Genomic DNA, 12537 nt, shown 5'->3' on the forward strand with positions numbered 1-12537 from the left:
TTAAAACCAGGAAATAAGAGAAGGTTGGATTGCTGCACTACTGGCAGTTGGTCCAGTCTTTTTAAATTTGAAATTCCAGCTCTCTTTCAGCTATTTTGGTTCTTGAAGCATAAAAATATTTTAAAAGCTGTCAGTCAGTCACTGAATTTTTTGTGACAGTTGCAAAACGCACAGTAATGAGAATGAATAGTAATGAGTGCATTATTCAGCAGCTATAAATACCAATTGATTCCCACTGTAAGTTTATATATTTCAGTCAACATGCATTTTTAGCCTTATTTTTTCCTTCTCTTTACAGCCAGGCTCGGGTTTTTATTAGACTGTAGCTAACAATAATTCAGACATATCTTGGTTTCCCTAATGAACCACTTGCTTTTGAAGTTTAATTCTAAATCTGCCTGTGTGTCTCTTGCTCCTGCTCATGTTTTCTGTTTGCCAGGAGGGTAAAAATGGGTGTCTGGGACTAAACATCTGAAGGTGGCTCTTTGCAGGGGGAAGTGGTTATTTTTTTTCTTTTCTGAGAGGGTGGAATAGCATTTTTTTAATCAATGCAGACATTTCCTGTTTTGATGGTTATGTTTTGATAATGATCTTGCTTTGCAGAGGCTCAGAGCAGAGAACCCCCCATTCTGGGCTTCTGTGGAGAAGGCAAAAATCTCCGTCTTGCACAGAGGGGAGAAGTTCAATTAGGCCTTCTGGTGCCAGGGGAGGTTGATCAGGCTTTAATTGGCTCCAGCTGAGTGGCTTTTAGGCCATGCTATTCCTCACCTTCGGTTGGATACTTCTCAAATATGTATGGAATTTTGTGTCGCGCTTGAAAGTGTGGCACAAAGGCAGAATAACTATTTAAAATGGTCCTTTGCAGTGAACTCACTCTGATAAGCACAAGTGAAGGAGAAACCATTGACAATAGGGAGGAATATAAGTAGGAAAGACTTCTGGAGGTTCTCCTGTTGAATATTGGCATGACTTTGAACTTAAATCAGGTTAGTCAGGGCTTTGTTGGGTTGAAAACAAGAATTGGGCTTCTCTCCCCATGCTGGACAAACTCAGTTCTCCCAGCTCTCCTCCTAAATCATGTGCTGCGTCTCCCTCATCATCCTGCTCCATTCTGCTGGATTTCTGCTCGTTTGTCAGTGTTTTGTAAGAGGGAAAGCCAGACTGGACACTCTGTTCCAGATGCAGCCTCACAAGTGCTGAAATGAGGAGTGAGACTCTCTGTCCCTGACCTGCTGGCTCTGCTCCTGCAAACAGAGCCCAGTGTGAGGGTGGCATTTGTCACAGGCTGTGACAAAAGCTCCCTGGAGCTGCTTTCTGCGCTGTGGGCTTCAGTTTGTGTGTTTTGTTGGAATGCTGGAAGGTTTCTGCCAGAGGTTTCTATCACCCCTGAATGGCTGCCCCACTCTCCAGTTCTGGTGTCGCCTGGAAACTTGCTGCTCTCATTCTCCAAGCTGTCAATGAAGATATTAAGAGGTTAAACAGTGAGGGAGATTTGCTCCATAACCTTTGGGATTGAGGTGAGTCACCAAGGAGTTGGATGTGGGTGTTTCCTTCTTGCCCATCTGGAGGATGGACATGGCAGTTGTCTTTTCCAGTCACCAGAAGGATCCACCAGTTGCCCTCAGCATTTCAAGGACACAAAGATCAGCCTCAGGATGATGTCAGTGTGTCTCCTGCACACTCACAGACCTAATCAGACTCACAGCTTGATTAGCTGGCTCCTAACAAAGGCTTATTCTATTGAATATCAGACTTCTCTACCCCACAAAGACATCAGGACCCTGGAGCTGGGCAGCCTGAGTTGAGCCTTGCCAGTGGAGACTGAGGCAAAACCTTCACTCATTCCCCCATTTTACCCTTTGTCAGTAGTTTTGGTGACATATTCACGAGTGACTCGTGTTTCCCTGGTTGTTTCCTGCAGCTGTAGCTGTGGGTGACCCTTTCTGACCAGCCACAGCGTTTCTTCCCACCTTCAGCTCCACCTGGGATTGGATTTGCCTTTCCTCATTTCTTCCCTGCAGTTCAGGCCAGGCTTCTGTGGTCCTCCTGGGCAGTCCTCACTTCCACCTTCTGTTCACTTTCTTTCTGTGTTGGAGCTCGGTCAGGGATTCCATGTCCAGCCAAGTCAGCCCTTCTGCCACGTCTGCTCCACTTCCCACTCGTCAGGGTGAGTTGTTCTTGTCCTTTGAAGAGGTTTTCCATGAAGATCACAGAGCTTTCCTGTCCCTTCTGCCCCCAGGGCAGTCAGCCATGGCCTTACACCTGCTCCCTCCCTGAGCAAACCAGACTGCTCCCCTGAATTTCAGTATTGTCAGGAAATCTCAGTCCCTGGTACATCACCAGTTGCCATATTTTGTCAAGGCTGACTCGGTCCTTATCCACTTCTAGTTCTTAAGTGGAAACTGCAGCAAACTCCCCAGCAGTGTCCTCCTTGATGGCCTCTCATTCTGGCCTCCAAGAATTAACTCCCAACAAACCTGTTTAACAGCCTAAAATCCCTAAGATATAATTCTTACTCATTACTCTCTTCTGAGGAAAATTCTGTTGTCTTCCTTTCAATCCTATAGAATTCCTTTTCCAACAGAAACATATATTTCTTTCTGATAGAAAACAAAAAAGTGAAATCCTACTGGACTCCAAATACTTGGAGTACCAAATAAATTAAAGCATCTTCTTGGTGACCTTCCTTGCTGAGAGTTGTTGGTGTGAGGTCTTTGTGCCTGTCTGTGGACACACTCCAAGCCTCGAGTGCCAGTGTAAAGCACTCATTGAATTGATGATTTTTTTTTTCAGTTGCACTTTCCTCCTTGTGCTTTCAGCAGTTCAGAAGTTGGGATGCTCAAATTGCCCATCTTTGACCTCAGCTGTCTCCTGTGTTAATCAAATGCCCTGTGCTGCCACTTGGGCCATTAGCTGGGACTCGGAAGTTTTATTTCTGGCTCTGCAATTATCCCACTGCTGTAATTTCCTTATCTGGATTGGGGATAAATAACAAAGCTCTCCTTCTTCGTAGAAGGCTCGGAGATCTGATGATGAGAAATGCTATATAAGGGTTCAATGTTGTTGTGGGAACAAATATCACTTTGTTTGCATGGCTTGACCATCTTAACGAGCCAGCAGAGAGTTGATGATCAAATCAAGATAAGAATTGAACAAATGAGGGATAATGAGCAACTTCAGACTATAGACTTCATTTTTTCATTCTGCTTGAAAGTCATTCGTTTTTATGTCTGTCTGTAGATGGATTTTTTAGTCTGTAAATCATTTGCCAGTTGGGTGTAGAAATCTTTTCGTTTGCTTGTTTCGTGATTTGCTTATCATTTTAGATGCCAAATAAGTTACTTATTAGTTTGTATGATCATTAGCAATCTCAGCATAGAATCACATCTTATAAGGTTAGATTTCCAATTTTAATGTTGGACAATTTTCAAGTACATTTAAAGGGCATTTCCTGGTGGGGGGAAAAGGGAAAATTACAGTTTTACAGTGAACTATCTTTATAAAAGGAAAAAAATCGTCCTTCATTAAAACTATGCTCTAAATCTGTTATGAAAAGGGCAGGAGAAAATTGATAATTTAAAAATATTTTCAAACTTCTTTGCCTGTTATTTGCACTCAATGCCATGGGTTAGTGGGTTAGGTCCTTCTGATTTTTAAGAGTTCATGCTCATGACAGCTTGAATGGGATTGACTTCTGGATTGTAGAGTGGAAAAAAAAAATCCTCAATTCAATTTGCATAAAATTTTTAACCAGGAAACATAAGGAAATAGTTTGTCAGGTGGGGTTAAATAAATTTATCTTCAACAACCTACACTGATTTATTTGAGTTGAAGACTACACTATTTACTTTCAAACGGAGAGAAGGTTTAGATGCGATATTGGGAAGAAATTCCTCCCTGTGAGGGTGGGGAGGGGTTGGGATGGAATTCCCAGAGCAGCTGTGGCTGCCCCTGGATCCCTGGCAGTGCCCAAGGCCAGGTTGGACATTGGGGACAGTGGGAGGTGTCCCTGCCATGGCAGGGGTGGAATGGGATGGGATTTAAGGTCTCTTCCAACTCAAACCATCCTGAGATTCTATCTGGAGAGCTTCCATAAATTCAAAGTTTTGTTCCCACTGTTATAAATATGAGATCATCAGGATTCAGGAATTAGTTACCAAATTCAGCACTGAAGTAAGAGGCATCCACAGGGTTTTAGTTGAGCAATTGCAGGTCCTCAGGCATCTCTAGGCAGCAGGAAAGTGAGAGTTTGGGGATTTCTGCAGTCTCCTCTGGGTAAGGGCTGAGTTTCTAATGGTTATTACACTGGGGAAAAATTGAATTAAGGGAATTGATTATCCAGACATGGTAAGCCAAAGCTGGTTGTAAAATGCATCTTTAGGCACCTGGGTACCTTTAAAATGAATCCATTTTTCACTCCTGGGGCTTGGAGCAGCCTGGGACAGTGGAAGGTGTCCCTGCCATGGCAGGGGTGGCACTGGATTAGCTTTGAGGTCCCTTCAAACCCCACTTTTTTGAGGATTCTGTTTCTCTGTGCTGAGAATTGCTCCAGAGTGCCTGAGAATGACCATGGGTCTGGGTGTGAATAGCTGAAAAATCAGGGATTTTAAAAGATTTTATATCTTCAAAAACATAGAGCAAAGTTTCCTGGCTGCTTTCACTCCTGAAACCCCAATATTGTGATAAGATTCCATTGGTTTCCTGGGGAATGGTGGATATTTCTCAGCTGCTGTGCAAACACTCAGGATGTTCTCCCCACTCAGAGAAAACCTTTTTCCAGCCCATCTGCCTCAAAATCTTCTGTGTTGAGGAGTTCAGAGCGGGGCTGTGAGGCAGCTTGGAGCACGAGGAGGTGTCCTATGTTGCAGTGTAGGATGTGCACACAGTATTTATTCCATCCCCATCCCCATGAGCTGTTGGAACCAGGTGGGGCAGTGTTTTCCCAGGCCCCTCCTTTGGGCTCTTCTGCTCATGGCCCATCAATGCCTTGCCCAGGACTCACAGGGAACTCCCTCCAGGAGCTCTCTCTGTTTAATGGGCCATCAAGGAGCCACTGCACGACTCCTCATCCCATTGGGAGATGCTCCCAATGCCCAGGGGGAGGAGCCAAGCATTCCCACCTGGAGAGAATCTGGGATTTGGGACAGGACAAGCAGCCCTGAGCCACTGGATTCCCAGAGGAGCAGAGCTCCCAGACCTTTCTGTGGGATCACTGCTTCAGGAAGAGCCCCTCACCTGGACTGCTCCCCCCACCCTGCTCAGGGTGTGTTCTGACTCTGTCAGTGCTCTTTTGTGTTATTGCATTCCATTTATTTTATTTTACTTTTTTCCCTTTCTTCTTACTAAATTGTATTTCTAACTTGAAACCTCTCACTCGTTTTGCTTTCAAACCACGATGGGAGGTTGTTAAACCTCAGTGCCAGTGCTGCCCGTGTACCTCAGGGGACATTAAATCCAGAATGATCCTAACTACCAGGCAGGTAAAGCGTGCCAAATTTTACCCCAAAGGGCTCAGGGGCTGTCGGCTCTGCTCGCTGACTTTTATGGCCCATCAGGATATATTGACCCAGCGAGGGAATATTGACAGAGGTGATTCTGCTCCAGTCTCAAGTTCCCTTAAGGGGCCATAAGAACACCTGGTGTGTGCTGTAAATTTCAACTCAACTCGTGTGTGTCGTGGCACACACGGGGGTTTAACTGCTGATGGTGTGAACATGAAGCCTGGGTGATTCTGCACAGACCTTGACATTTTCTTTAGGGAAGAAATGGCTCTGCTGTCCCTGGGTAATGACAAGGCTCAGAGAGAGAGAGAGACCGTGCAGCAATGAGAGTGCTGGAGCCAAGGTGATTTTCTCCTGGTGACTATTCTCACAGCTTTTAATGCCCTACATTCCATATTATTAAACTCACCACCTGAATTATGCACTGGCAAGGAGCTGTAACATTTCTTATGCCTGAGTAATCGAGGAGCCAAATCTGGCCCAATAGATTTGATTTACAAAAACTGCCTTCTTCTGCTGGTGCAGTAAATCACAGGAATTGTCAGCCAGCATCGTGGGATGGGCCCAGACAGCTGTGATTAGTATTGCAAGGCTCTCTTCATATCCTGATAGCACTTCCAGTAATAAATAAACAGATATTTGAGCAACTTGTAGCGCTGTGCTTGGAGTAATTATGAGCCACCTTGTTCACAGAGTAGAAACTTATTTTTATTAATTTCTTTTTCCTAGTGGGAAGAGTTGAAATACGGGCAAAGTGTGTCTACTAAACTAGACTTCTTAATTTTATTCCTGTAAAATTAATATCTCCTACTGTTGCTAAAAAGAAAATAATCATATTATTTAGGGAACAGAAAAATGCTTGTGCTGACTCTTCTGAGCACACTGTGTGTCTGCTGGGTTGAGTTGAAAATGCACATGGGTAAAATTACATGGAGAATGTTTGTTTCTTTATTAAAGAGCTTCTTTTCTTTCTTGGTGCTCTTTTCCTCAACCCATATTAATTTTATGCACTTGGTGTTGGTCAGAAGACATCACTGTAAATACTCCCCTTAGCACATTTGCATTGATGTGGGATCCATAAGCTGTGAGGACCTTGACCTTTTGCTGGGGAAGTTTATCCACTTCACCCCGTGCTATTTTCCAAGCCTGGTTAAAGCATCTTTTTATTATTGCCTGACAGAACCTCCTCCTTGAAAACCCCTCAGCTGTTAATGTGCAGCTCATGGCTCACTGCTGGTGCTGGAGCTGATGGGGACAATGCCCAGCCCTGGGATTCAGGTCCTTTCATCCATTTCCACCCACACATCCCTGAAATAGGATCAGCCTTGGTGGAGTGCACTGAGAGCAGAGCCAGGGCAGGTTTGATGTGCTGTGGGAGCAGCAGGAGCAGTGCCAGGGCTCCATCCTGGCCAGCACTCCCCTCCTTTGATGCCATTCCTCTTTCTCAAGCCCTGCAGGACAAATCCATGAATTACCTTCCTCTGTTTTGCCGGGATCTGCAGCAGGCACGATTCAAGCGCCATTTAAATATTTATTTTGTCATTTCCAGAGCATCATCAGAGCCTGACTGGCAGGTTTTTTACTCCCTCATTTGTGTGTCTGTTGGGGAGCAATGCATGGATGGAACGTGAAGGTCACATTGCAGCAGGGGCTGCTCATCCCTCTTTGTTCGCTCCTCCTGTGCCATCAGGAGGTGCAGGAGCCTGGGGAGCTGCTGGTGCCATCTGTGGCATGGCCAGAGGCAGAGGGTGATGCCAGCCCTGCTCCTGGCTCTGCTCAGACACCCAGCAGCCCTGTTGCATTGTGTGTTTCCACATGAGGAAAAGGGGTTTCAGTTTTATCCCTGACTTTTATGGGAAAGCACCAGAAATTTCTGTGTTTCTCTCACTGTGGCTGGCCCAGAGCCAGCACAGAGACACTTGGTTGGACTTTGAAAACCTGTGGCTGTTTCTATTTGCCAAGATAAATTATCCTTCCTTGATTGTTCTACACTTAAGAACAAGCTCAGAGGTGCTCAAGTGCTTTTTGGGGTGTCTTAGCCAGGTGTAAGGGCTTCCCTGTGCCTGAGCAAGGCTTTTATCTCGTTTCTGCATCATTTGTTATTTTCTCATTTATTAAAGCCTTTGCTTTACAAAACACAAACCCCAAGGAACCATCTGGGAAATATTATTAAGCCACTGTGGGAGGCTGCAGGTCAACCCTCAAGGCTTGATACATCTTCATGGGGCTGGTGGAAGATTGTGTCACCTCAGCTGGACATGAGGATGAGGGATGTGCCACAGCATCTCTGTGCCCTGTCCCCTTGCTGTGCCACACAGAGTCACTGCCAGGCAGAGGAAGAGGCAGGAGTGACCATGGAAATGTGAGCAGCATTCCCTCACCTGTCAGCTCCCTCTGACCTTTGGGGAAACTGGAAGACAGAGTGACTGTGCTTGTGGCACATCAGAGCAATAAAATGCCTTTGCACCCCTGACACTTTGCCCATACCCACAGAGGACAAGATTTGATTTTAATGCCTCGGCTTTAAAAATGCCAACAGATTTACCACACTAGGGCACCTGACTTTGATTCAGGCCACAAGGTTTATAGGACAGTCATAAATCCCAGTTAGGAAGGGTGCAGGTTTTTCCCTTGTTGTATTCAAGGTATGAAAAAACAACAACAGGCTGAGTTTTCAGTGTAGACAGGCTGGAGACAGGTGTTCTCATAAAGACAGACCTGCTTTCAGTTATTCCTCTGTGAAATGAGCCCCATGGTTGATTTTTAAAACTGAAAAACTTGCCAGAGTGCTCCCAGCAAGGGAGGCCAGAGCTGGCTGTGCCTGGTTGTTCCACAGGTGGAGTGATGGTCCTTCCCTTCCCTTCCCTTCCCTTCCCTTCCCTTCCCTTCCCTTCCCTTCCCTTCCCTTCCCTTCCCTTCCCTTCCCTTCCCTTCCCTTCCCTTCCCTTCCCTTCCCTTCCCTTCCCTTCCCTTCCCTTCCCTTCCCTTCCCTTCCCTTCCCTTCCCTTCCCTTCCCTTCCCTTCCCTTCCCTTCCCTTCCCTTCCCTTCCCTTCCCTGGCTCTAATAAACCCAGTGCTATAAATCAGATGATTGACACTTGTAGAAATCTTCTATTTTTCCCCCCCAAGTTTTCCTACACTTTTCACTGGAAATGCTTTTGATAGAAACCCTTCCCTTCACCCTGACAGTCTTTTTTTTTTTTTTGCCTGTCCTCTGTCCATACAGTCCCCTAATAACTTCAGCCCCTCAGACCTTCTCTCCAGGAAATGCCATTAAGATTTTCTTTTAGCAAAAGTGAGCAGCCCTTCAGAAATCCTTTATCAGGCCTCTTTTTTTTTCCTGTTCTGGTTTGCCTCTTGCTATTTTTTATTTTTTTTTTTTTTTTTTTTTTTTTTTTTTTTTTTTTTTTTTCCTTCATGGATAGCTGTAATTTAAAGCTTACAAGATCGATAAGTCCAAGATGCACGGCATAAATGGGGGAAGCAGACAAACAACTGGTAAAGATAGGAGACAGCTGATGAAAATGAATTCAGCTATAAAGCATTTGAGTTACTGTTCTCTGCTGTAATTTCTGAGAGAGATTAAAAAATAGGAGGAGGGAGAGATACAAATCATCATTCCCTCCTCCCTCGGAATCTTGGGCTGAAATAGTGCTGGATTTCTTCTTTTTCTTCCCATGCCTCTAAATAAACAGGAGAATTTTTTTTTTTTTTTTTTTTTTTTTTTTTTTTTTTTTTTGGAGGAGCGCTTTTAATCAATTGCAGGAGAATTGGCTTAATACAGAACTGAGGGAAGTGCAATGGCAGGAAGTCTGGAGCTGATGTAATAACAGCATCTTGTCCTGAGCTCCCTGAACCCAGCCCTGTGACAAACTGAAATCCTGAAAATGGCTCCTGTTCTGGTGCCTTGGGAAGGCTGAGCTGGAACAGAGACTGGACAGAGCTGGAGAATAAAGTAGAGATTTATTGAAAGGCCTCCAGGATCCACCTTGGGCAGGACAAGAGCCTGGCCAGGGCTACACCCAAGGTGGACCCAAAATGGGCACAAAATGGACAAACAGTCACCAGGTCTCACACTTTGATAAGTTTTGGTCCATTTGCACCTTGGGGTTGAATTGTCCAATCCCAGCTCCAGGCTGGGAGGTCCCATCCTTCTTGTCCCTCCCTCCAGCCCAGCCTTGTTTGTGCTTTTGGGGCTGAGAGTTGTCCTTGGTGTGCAGCAGGAAAAGGATTTGTTTTGTGTCCCTGCTGTGTGCAGAGCTGAGTGACACTGACTGTGAGCTCAGAGCTGCAGCCCTGGGCACCACAGAACCTGAAATAGAGGAAAGATAAAACTGAAGGCATCAGTTCTGCCTTGCTTTGTGGCAGAAGGAGGATTTTTCCACTCTGCTTTGCAGCCCTGCTGATCCTGCATGGGGCTGGCTTGGGCTTTGCTCTGTTTTCCAGCCCAGGCATGTCTTGCAAAGCCTAAAGCAGGCTGGCACAGCTCGGTTGGGCAGTGCCCAGCTGGCACAGGCTGTGGCTCAGGCGATTTGCATTTGGCATTACAAATTGCAGTCACATTGCTCCAGGGAGGTGGAGGCTCTGAAAGGCCGAGTGTGGTGCCAGCAGGAGAGCAAACATTGCTGGGCTAAAGCCTCAATAGGAGTCAAGAAAGGATTAAGGTGCAGCTGAAAGTGGAATTGGGGTTCCTAAATCACCACAGAGCTGTAGAAAATGTTTTCTGTTCGTAATTTATCGACAGAAGGCTCAAACTGTAAAATAGATGTGCCAGTGAGTTGTGTTTCAGTGAAACTGCAAACTTCCATGGATGGGGAATTCTTACAAATGTTCCCAGTGTGCCCATGGCCACAGAAACTCCCTGAAAGGCTAAAGATGTGTGTGGCAATAAGCACTGACATTTTCTGTGTTTGCATCTGTGAGTGCTGAAGTTGTCTCTGTTTGCCCCAAAAGATCTGGGGCCCTTTGCAATCTGAATTTGAAATGCTCTGGGAAAGGAGGTCCAGATACACCTGGGCACCTTGGAAAGAGAGATTCGCCCTGTCCATGGGGAAATAAGTCTGTCTGCACCTGGTGAGATGAGAGCAGATAAAGAGATTATCCAGTAGTGACAAGAAAGAAAATAGGTTAGCTGAATTCCTCTTGATCACTTCTTCTCCCTCAAGACGACTCTCTGAATATCTCATCATTCATAGGGAGAGGCTGGGAAGAAAACCACTATTAAAGGTGATCCAGAGAGGTAAAAAAACAGTCCAAAATGGTGCCTGTGTGCTTCTTCTGCTCCTGGCTGACACAGGAATTGGTCTGGTGCTTACACTGTGTGGGTTGTGACATTTGAGAGAGCAGGAAAAGTGGGATTAGAGCTCCAAAGTCCTTTCCATGCTTTGGCTGATCCCAGCACACAGTGGAGCATCCTGTGACCCAGGTGGGAATATTGAGGTCGATGGCAGAGTTCTGTCCTGTCTTTGTAGAAAAGCCACAGAAAAGCAGCTCTTGGTCCATGTGTTTAAAACAGGTGGAATATATTGAAAAAAAAAAACCACCAAAACAAACAGTTAAGGGATCTGTTTCCTCTTGGATGCGCTTTTCTTCCACGAGCCTTTTTTATTTCTTCTCCTTTAAAGGCAAGTAACTATTGAAAAATCACTTTGAAACGTGTTTCATGTGAGGAGAGCAATAATGTAGGTGGTGATTGATAAGATTTATTGTTTCTGGGCTCGTGTTATCTTGTGATTGTGAGGAAAGCTGAATCTTATCTGTTTGGTGCTGTATAAACACTTAACAGACTTCAGAGAGCTTGTAATGTAAGCAGACAAGAAAGGCAAAGCAAGAGAGGGGAAGTGTAGAAAAAAAATGCCCCCTTCCAAGGCCACAAACCAGATTTAGAATAAAAATCAGATCTTCTCACTTCAGCCCTTTTTTTTTTTTTTCTATTCCATGGGGTACGTTGCTTCTGTTATTCAAAAATGGAAATACCTTTCTTTTTTCAGGTAAATGAAGGGCAAGGAGAATGAGAGCAGACAGAAACTCAGCATACAGGGGGAAAAATAAATAAATAAAGCGAAGGACTTGTACTGATAAAGGTGCTGGTTTTAGATAAATTCAACATATGACATGCCATTACTCAATTCACAATTCTCTCTTTATTTCTAGATGCACTAAAGTGGGGAGGAGGATTCAGATGTAAAAAACCACAACCCGACCATGCACTGAAGAGGGAACAGCCACATGCACTGGTTAGAAACGAGTATTTTTTTTCTTCTTAATTAAATATTTGTGTTTTGGATGTGGATTTTATTTGCCTCTCTTTGACTCATCGCGGTTAAAATCGTCGTAACCGTTTTTGGACCCGTTTGATGCCATTTCTGTCTGGAAAAATCTCTCTCTAAAAGCACAAACAGGTGTGTGGGGATCTGTTGGTGCACGTAGGTATGTTCTGGAATGATTCCCTGTGATTTTAATTCCCTGGAGGATGTTGACGTGCTTTCAGAGCCCGACAGCTCCGAGGTCAGACGGAGCTTGTTTGTCTTCTCTTCTTGCGACTCAAGCAAACATTTATTTGTTATTGTGTGTGTGGAGCTGAGCCCTAAGCCGGGCTTTATCCTCTTGGAGCAGCTAATTGGTGAGGAAATTGTGATTTTACATTTAAAAAACCCCCACAAAACCCTCAGTTCTGGAGAGAAAAGGTGCTGTGACCATTCCACCCTGATTATTTCAAGGTCAGTGTCCCATTCTGCTCTGCAGCAGCTGCTGGTGGCCACCAGGGCAGGGAGGGGCTGGATGGATTTCCTTGGATTTCCTAAAATTTGGAGAGAAATAGCGGAAGAGCGGGGTCTGCATGGTGGCACTGCCAAGAACTGTTCATCAAGGAGAAATAAAAAGGCTTTGGAGTCCTGGAGTTATTTATGGCTTGGGCTTCTCCAGGACAGTTTGTTTCCATGGGGTTTTAGTGCCCATGGACCCTTCCTGTAGGGAGATGTGCCTGGAGGAGATAATCACACTGGCAAAGGGGTTCTGTGTATTTATTTAACTATTT

The 12537-nt window shown here is 45.0% G+C and overlaps 1 protein-coding gene across 1 annotated transcript in view; it reads left to right on the forward strand.

Moving 5' to 3' along the window:
* Positions 1-12537, forward strand: part of CHL1 (cell adhesion molecule L1 like) — a 140004-nt gene that overhangs the window by 23517 nt on the left and 103950 nt on the right. Inside the window, exon 2 of the mRNA XM_083869572.1 lies at positions 11655-11737. The gene's annotated coding sequence lies outside the window, so the exon portion shown is untranslated. The remainder of the gene's footprint in view (positions 1-11654; positions 11738-12537) is intronic.

The sequence above is a fragment of the Zosterops lateralis genome (genome assembly GCF_965231275.1).
Source record: "Zosterops lateralis genome assembly, chromosome: 11".
NCBI classification, from domain to species: domain Eukaryota; kingdom Metazoa; phylum Chordata; class Aves; order Passeriformes; family Zosteropidae; genus Zosterops; species Zosterops lateralis.